This window comes from Lepidothrix coronata, unplaced genomic scaffold (assembly GCF_001604755.1).
Source record: "Lepidothrix coronata isolate B3197 unplaced genomic scaffold, Lepidothrix_coronata-1.0 Scaffold47, whole genome shotgun sequence".
In the NCBI taxonomy this organism is placed as follows: Eukaryota; Metazoa; Chordata; class Aves; order Passeriformes; family Pipridae; genus Lepidothrix; species Lepidothrix coronata.
This window is the reverse complement of record NW_016690227.1, coordinates 1847736-1855772: the sequence shown is the minus strand read 5'-3', so window position 1 is coordinate 1855772 and position 8037 is coordinate 1847736.

Sequence of the window (8037 nt, the reverse complement as noted above, 5' to 3'; positions counted from 1 at the left end):
ATAATAAACAAGACTACTAAATGTAAATGCACAACCTAAGAGCTAGCCTGCTGTTTGAAAAGTATTGTTTGGCTGTTGAGAAGGAAATGATCCATGGAGTTCGTCAAAACAAGGTTGCTTTGGTATAATCCTTTACACACTCAATGCATACAACTAATGAACTCTAATCTTCATGCAAACATTAAAAAAATTAATCTCATCTACTTCCAACTCTCATTAGAAACTCAAAGTTCTAACATTTCGAGGTAAGGGCTTGAGATCGGCTGAAGAAGTCCTAAAATTGGATTTATGGTTATGAGGATACCATGAGAATAAAACTAGAATTCTGATTCAGATGGTTTTTTAAAAGATTATAAAATTCTGCCCTAGACAGAAACTAAAGTTGTCCACACAAAATGTTTTTTGGGTGGTATTATGTACACAAATATTTCTTCCTTTGAACATTGCCAAACCATACGCATTTATGCATTCCATTGTAGGATCAGTACACTTTGCATAGCTGCTTATACCCAAAAAGCAAACACACCTGTCATTCTATTAATGTCTCCAGGCAACATACAGCTCTAATGGAAGACAATTTCTTTAAGAAAAAAAAAATAAAGTTTTTCAAGTATAGTAGTCCCTACAAATGAAGGTAATTCTTCTAATCTTTAACAATTAGATTGAATTTGCTGAGTATGGTAAAACTTTCTGATTCCAGAGGCAAAAGCAATTCTTCTAAACATAACATTTCCTAGTCTTGTACAGTTTGCATTTCAACAGAGTAAATGAAGAGTTTAGTCCAATTCCAGCTGAACAGGTGAACCAATTATGGTAGCACATTATGCACTGGTAAGTTCCTATAATGGTATTCCTAGCAGACAAAAAAAAAGAGATGATGAAATCTAAATTAGTCATAGCCTTAGGCTTTCCATTCATGACAAAAAGGCTACTAATGGGGCAACCTAAAATATTATCTGCTCCACCTGTTTATTTGGTTTTGGTTTTGCTTCTTTCCTAATAGACTACCTTCATTTAAAAAATTAAAAAAAGAAAAGAAAGGAAAGAAAAACAAAAATATTTGAGGCTGAACTGAGCTCCCCTGATGAGGAAACACAGAAAAACTTTGTAGTAAAGAGAAGGAATAGAATAGTACTGTATTTTTTATGTAAAAGGGAAGAAAACACATAGGATTTTAATAATCAAAAAGTGTCTGTAAATTATAGGCATGCAGTAAACTTATAAAATGGTTCAGATCTGTCAAACACTTAAGCCCTGATACATTTTTAAGAAAGTCCAAACGTTAAGTTCTATATCAATGATAAAAAAAGTCCTTTCATGTTGCATAGGGGTCTTCTAAATAGGCCTAGACAGTGATTCTAAACCATGATGTGTAGCAGGCAGTCTCCCAGAACTAAGTTTCCTAAAATTATTCAGATAGCTCATTCCCACTGGAGTCAGTGAGATCCCAGCAGTATGGCACAGCTGTGAACTCCATAAGTCTTACTACAGATCTTGCTTGGAAGCCTTACAATAAGAGAAAGCAGAGGTTGAAACTGTCTCCTCACATTGGTGTTACCAAGACAGAAGCCAAATATTTTCCCTCAGACTGTCCAGCAGTTGCCAAGCTGAGGGACGCATCACTACAGCATCCTGTGGGAAACACCAAAGGGTTATCTCTCTTCCACTGTTTTTTGCTTGGCTACATCACTTTCCCTATCCTGTCCAACATTCCTGTCTGTTTAATAAGACAATTACATTCCCTTTCCACTCTTCAAAACCCTCTTGGCCCTGAAAATCTGTTTCAGCTGCCACACTCATTGCTAGACTAGAAGTCTGGAATCTCCCCTCACTTGCTGGCATCATGTGTTCCCAGAAAACCTTCTTGCTTTGATTGTTCCGTCCATAAAATGGGGATCAGTAGGGGGTTCCACATATTACATCCTTGGCAAAATGGCCTGGATGACAACTGCTGTTGAGATAGGAGAGTAAACATACACATGGTGCATAACTCAAAATTTTTTGAGAGGTAATCATCCGCAAACCAATCATGTCTGAGAGGAAGAGGGCTGTCAGCTAAACTTCAGAGCAACCAGGGAATTGCCAAGAGGCTTTGGAGAAAAGAAATCAACATAAAGAGAAGTATAAATGAGGCATGAAAATCTGTAGCTGTGGGGAGAGACACTGAAGTGGCAGTGACTGCAGCTGACTGGGCACTGCTGGCTGTTTCCTCATAGCACTGCAACCCCATAAGGGGTAAAAAGGAACCTCCCCAAGGGTGTTGTGTCTGGCTGGGTGCTGGCAGCATGGGCCAGCATGCAGGACCCCTACCCTAGAGTACCTGGGGCTGGGGGGACTTTCTCACCATGGTCTGTGTTTGTTAGCAGGGTCTGGGAAGCAGTGGGGGCAGAAGCTGGGCTGCAAAGAATACAGGGGCACAAGAGTAGAGGCATATGGGGGTCACTATTCTTCCCTGAAAAAAGTAAGAGGAGCCTGGAACCCTGAATGACTGGGAGAGGAAGGTAAAGCTTTTTTGGGATTAGTTCTATAATAATGTCAAGAAAGTCATTGTTGTAACAGTTTTCAGTGTCTAATAAAATAATTTTTTTGTTGCATAACTAATCCTGAATGCATAGTTCATTGAATGCCAGTTAATTACCACTTTTTAATTAACCCATTGTGTGCTTCAATCCTAATTTGAACTACACAAATAAAGCAGAGTTTGGAGTTCTTTTTCTACTTGCAATAGGATTCATATCTATTTCTTCACCTTTCCCCTGCCTTGTCACTTGAGATTATAATTCTAAAAGTATGAGACAAACTGCAACCTTAGCTCTTAGCTCTTAGCTGTGCACTATCCATAGTACAAATTAAGATGAAGTAATAAAAGCAGTCTGTGTTCTAGGTAAGTTTGTACAATATGGGAGCTAATACAAAATAAATTGCTATAAGTTTTCAGGCTCATCAACTGCTGACAAAGTTTCAGCAATTAAGATTTGCCTATTTGTCTTCCATTTCAGCTGTAGATTTGTTCCTGGATCAAACATTTCAGTTATATTTATCTTTTTTTTTTTTTTTCCCTATAGGACATCATAGAATCATAGAATCATTTATGCTGGAAAAGGTTTTTAAGATCACCAAGTCCAATTGTTATGCTAACACTGCTAAGTCCACCGCTAAAGTGTCAGTGCCACATCAACACGTCTTTTAAATACCTCCAAGGATGGAGACTAAACCATTTCCCTGGGCAGCCTGTTCCAGTGCTTGACAATCCTTCCCATAAAGAAATTTTTTCTAATATCCAATCTAAACTTCCCCTGGCACAACTGGAGGTAATTTCCTCTTGCCCTGTCACTTGTTACCTGGGAGAAGAGACTGACCTCCACCTCCCTACAGTCTCCTTTCAGGTAGTTATGAAAGGTGATAATGTCATCTGCAAACATACTGAGGGTGCACTTGGTCCCCTTGTCCAGATCACTAATGAAGATATTGAACTAAACAAGGTTTGCCAGGGCAAGACTTGATGTTAGAGTTGTGCCAATCTAAGGCTTACTGCCATTAAATTCCAGTTGTTGAACTTGATGTCAGTTTTGACATTTTTGAACAGATTTAATCAAAGTAAGTATTTTTCTGATTGTACCAGCTAAACAGAAGTAATGAGACCAGTAAGAGGAAAAGTGAGGCTGGCCAGAGGCAGGAACAAGACATACTGTACGTTGGTTGCCTGTAATGAGAAACCTTATCCTCGGTTTTCCATGCTTGTAGATAACGTCAGTCAGGTGTAACAGAAGTATTTTAAATTAACACTTACTCAGTGCCACCATATGGTTGACAAGTTCAAGTTGTGTTAACTGTAAAGGTTTGGACAGATCACCTACAGACACATATGTACACACAGAGTGCTCATTTCCAAGGACAAAGACAAGGAAAGGAAAAGAAAGGTTACAGACAGGGGTCAAGACATTTACTTCTAGAGACTTCAGCTACTCCTCCACTCCCCGTCAAAAGAAGCTGTAAAAGGAAACAGTCCAAGAATGTGATGTCCAACTTGTAATATAGACAATTCCAACTGTCAAGTTAGGAATGCAAATAAGGTTGGGGTTATTTTTTGAGGTTTTTGCTTGGTTGGTTTTTTGTTTTGGTTGTCATTGTTTTTGTTTTGGGGTAGTTTTTTGAGGGGGTTTTTTGTGTTTTTTTTGTTTGGGTTTTTTTGTCAGGAGTCAGAGGGAAGGTCTTAACTTCTCCACTGAAGTCTCTGAATGAGCAAATGAAGTCTGGGAGTCATAAGACAAGTCAGCTTTAGAAGACTGGAGGAGGTCAGAGGACCTTTAAGCACAGCTAAGAGAGTGCCTATCAATAAATATCTGGGCTTGAGGAACTTGAGAGAGAAAATAGGAGATCAGAGACCTTCGGATCCAGCAGATCAAACTGCTAACTTATCAACCACTGTGGTCCAGAATAAAAATATAGGTCAAATGTGATCAGGTACCAATATCTCTATATAGGCACACAGGCATAAAGTTCTCTACATATTTTCAAATTTTTTAAGTAATTATACATAAATATATTAAAATGGGTTTTCCCACCACCCCTATTTGAGATGCAAAATGATAAACACAATGTTTATCACTAAAATTGCAGACTAGTCTTTCATTCTCCCTCATCAGAATTCACTGAGGTCATGCATTTTTGTTTGACAGTCACTTTTCAATGTTAAATTAATCTTGTTAAAAACGGAGACTTTGCAAACACTTACATTAGCCTACACTTTAGTATTGTCCAGCAGTATTACCCATATAAGATAGACTACAGCTCATAAAAATGTAGGCTTTGAGCTGGCCAGTGGAGTATAAATTATCTACTCTTAATCTAAGATGTTTTTGTTAACTCTCTTTCAAATCGCAATTTACTTGGGAATAAGCCTTAGACCCACCCATCTCACCCCCCCTCAAAGTACAAAATATTATCAGTTTTCTGAAGAATCACTATTTAGCCCATTTTATATGTTTCCTTCAAATAAATATATGATCTGGTGACAACTAACATACAAGAAACAAGACTGAAGTTTAATAACAACATGATGAAAGAACAAATAGCCTGTGGGCGCAGCAATAAAAAAATGATTTATATCTCAACAATCCATGGTGAAATAGGAAAGAACAATGCATTGGAAATCAGCATGTAACACTGCCTTGAAATGAAAAGAAACATGATAAAGTCATTTACACTTGAATCTACTGACTACAGATCTCTGTATCAGGTCATGCCATCCCATTATGAAATGAAGTACTTCAAAATTAGGGCATTAGAAATTTTGATTGACTCAAATATCCTACTAAGCTATTTGCCTCCCACAGTCTTTTCTGTCTGCTAAATTTCTGATCATTTCACTTCATTGCTTCAGTCCCTCCACCCACATAACCTATTACCTCATTGATAAGTACTATCTATACTCAGTCTTTGCGGCACCTGGCAGAGATTAGACTCCTCAAATTCATCTGAAAGATCAGGGGCACAGCACCACTCCTCTGTATACTGCTTCAGTAGCTCATTTAGAAAATATCATTACTGCTATGGAACAGAAACGTACCATTTCAAACTTTCAAAACCATCAGAAGAAAAAAAAGCAGTGCAGTTTGAAGGTAAAAAAACCCAAAAAACAGCAATGGGAGCTGGTTAAAGTATTTTTAAAGCATTTAAGTGGTGCAGAAAAGGGAAAACCCACCTTTATAGATAGGCGATGGATAGATAATGTGACAGAAGATGGATGTAAATGGATTTTCTAGATGTAACTGAATCTGTAATTCTAATAATATAACATTCAGAACTGAAAAAAAAAGACCCATGTAATTAATATGATGAACTTCTGAAGAGATTTTGCTAGCTTTTGCTATCAACAAAGCAAATTTCTATACGAAAATTAGCAGTGACAGATTTACTTGTGACACAACAAGGAACTAAATAACGTAGGAGAAAGCTGTGTGGAAATCTGTAGTTAAGCACAGCAGTTACAACAAAGTGGCAGTTGTGTACATGCAAGTATCTCTGTGTTTACATTCTCTTCCCTGCTGCTCATGGGCTAACAAAGCTAGCTGGCTATGCCAAGTAGTATCTGACTCAGTGGACTTGTATAACTTGTCTGACTAGTTGGATAAATATTCATCTGGTTATACAACACTGAGATCCTTCCCAGTTTCATTGACATCAATAGTTAGATCAGGCAACAGGAACAAATTAGAGTTCAATTTACAGTTGAAAGTGTACTTTTGGCATGCAATGACTTTGATCTGGAAGAGTGACTTATAACACAACAGGAAATAAACCACAATTTATAACAAGACTTAGATTTGTACCAACATTAATATTAAAAATAATTCTCAGATAGTTTTTGTTTAAATTTATGTACTTTCAAAGCAAGAAAGATAAAGAAAACTACTACTATGGTATTTTTGTTTTTTCAGAGAAATAAAGCATCAATGTTTAACAAAGCGTATATTTTAAAATCACTAAGGTTGAAGTTACGTGTCTCCAAACCCACACTAAACAGCCAGGTATACTACCTGTATTCATTATATTTCTTATAAGAATGGCTTAACAGAAGTTATCAGTCTATCTGTAGATGGAAAATGACTGACAGTGAGGTAGTCACTGTATAAAAACATAGCAGAACTCATCATCTCAATGTGAATGATGTTCTACTTTACAGCTTTTAAAATATTCTCTAGTTTTCCCAGAAGTATGAAAATTCTGGTGGAATTGGGGTGAACTTTTTGTATGATGTAGTAGTCCATAAAGCTCTAGTAAGTACAGGTAGGTTACTAAGATTACAAAAGAGAACTCTTCACACAGCTGTCATGCATCAGCATGTCAGTAGTAAAAGGAAGACTATCAATAGAGAGTTGCAAGAAAACTTTCTGCACAAAAAAAAAAAAGGTGGCGCTAGTTGATTGCATAAGATAATGTAATTCTGCTTAGGATTGATACAGAACATTTATTTCTATTAAATAATATCTGTATTCTAATCCATAAATTAGACAAAAATTGTTAAAAATAAATTAATTTCTTCAAATATAGACTTCAAATCAAATATCAATTTTAATATAGAAATGCGTTATTTTTAAAACATGTTAAAAAAATTTAATATATCCAACTTACCTTTGAAGATTTTGATGCATACAAAAAGTGTATATGATAATTAATTTTTAAATATAGTCTTTACAGTGATTCTTAATTTATAAATTATTTGGTGAAATTACTAGGAGTTGGAATGCTGACAAAGAGGAAGAGTTACATCTTTCATGCAGATGCAAACTCTGATCCCTAGTGGGAGTACAATGCTAAAACAAGGCTGATCAACCCCTGTACAAAATATTTTCCTGAAGTTACTAAAACATCTCCTTGATCCTTAAGACAATAACATACAGATCATTAAATCAAAAGACAGAGGTGGAAAATCAGCTCAGATTTATCATCATGGCTGGGCTTCGCGAACGAAGATTTGGGAAGGGCTCTTTTGTTACAAGTGTGCTGGTGGCTAAAAAGGCCAATAAGAGATAGACACGTCCAACTGCAGAAGGCACAGCAGAAGGACTCTTTAGGAGGTACATTCTGCAAGATACGATTCTTTCTGCATTTTCTTTTCTCCTCAAGGGTGATCCTGTGTGCTTTCTCAAAAGCATCAGCAGTGTTAAAGATAGTGTGTCTCCAGACCTCCCGATTGGAGGCCAGAGTAGACCAGTTATGTTGATCAATATGGCCAAGGCTGAGATGCTGTTTCAGGGAGTCCTTGTATCTTCTCTTCAGGGCTCCTCTCTTGCGGCAGCCAGTGGCAAGTTTACCATAAAGCAGGATCTTAGGGAGGCCGCGGTCCTTCATCCTTGAGACGTGCCCTGCCCATTGCAGCTGTGTTCTTAGTAACATGGCCTCAATACTTGTGACTGCTGCTTGTTCTAGAACAGATGTGTTGGTCACATAATCTGACCAGTGGATGTTTAGGATTGTACGGAGGCAGCGTTGATGGAAGTGTTCTAAGAGTCGCAGGTGGTGGTGGCAGATGAC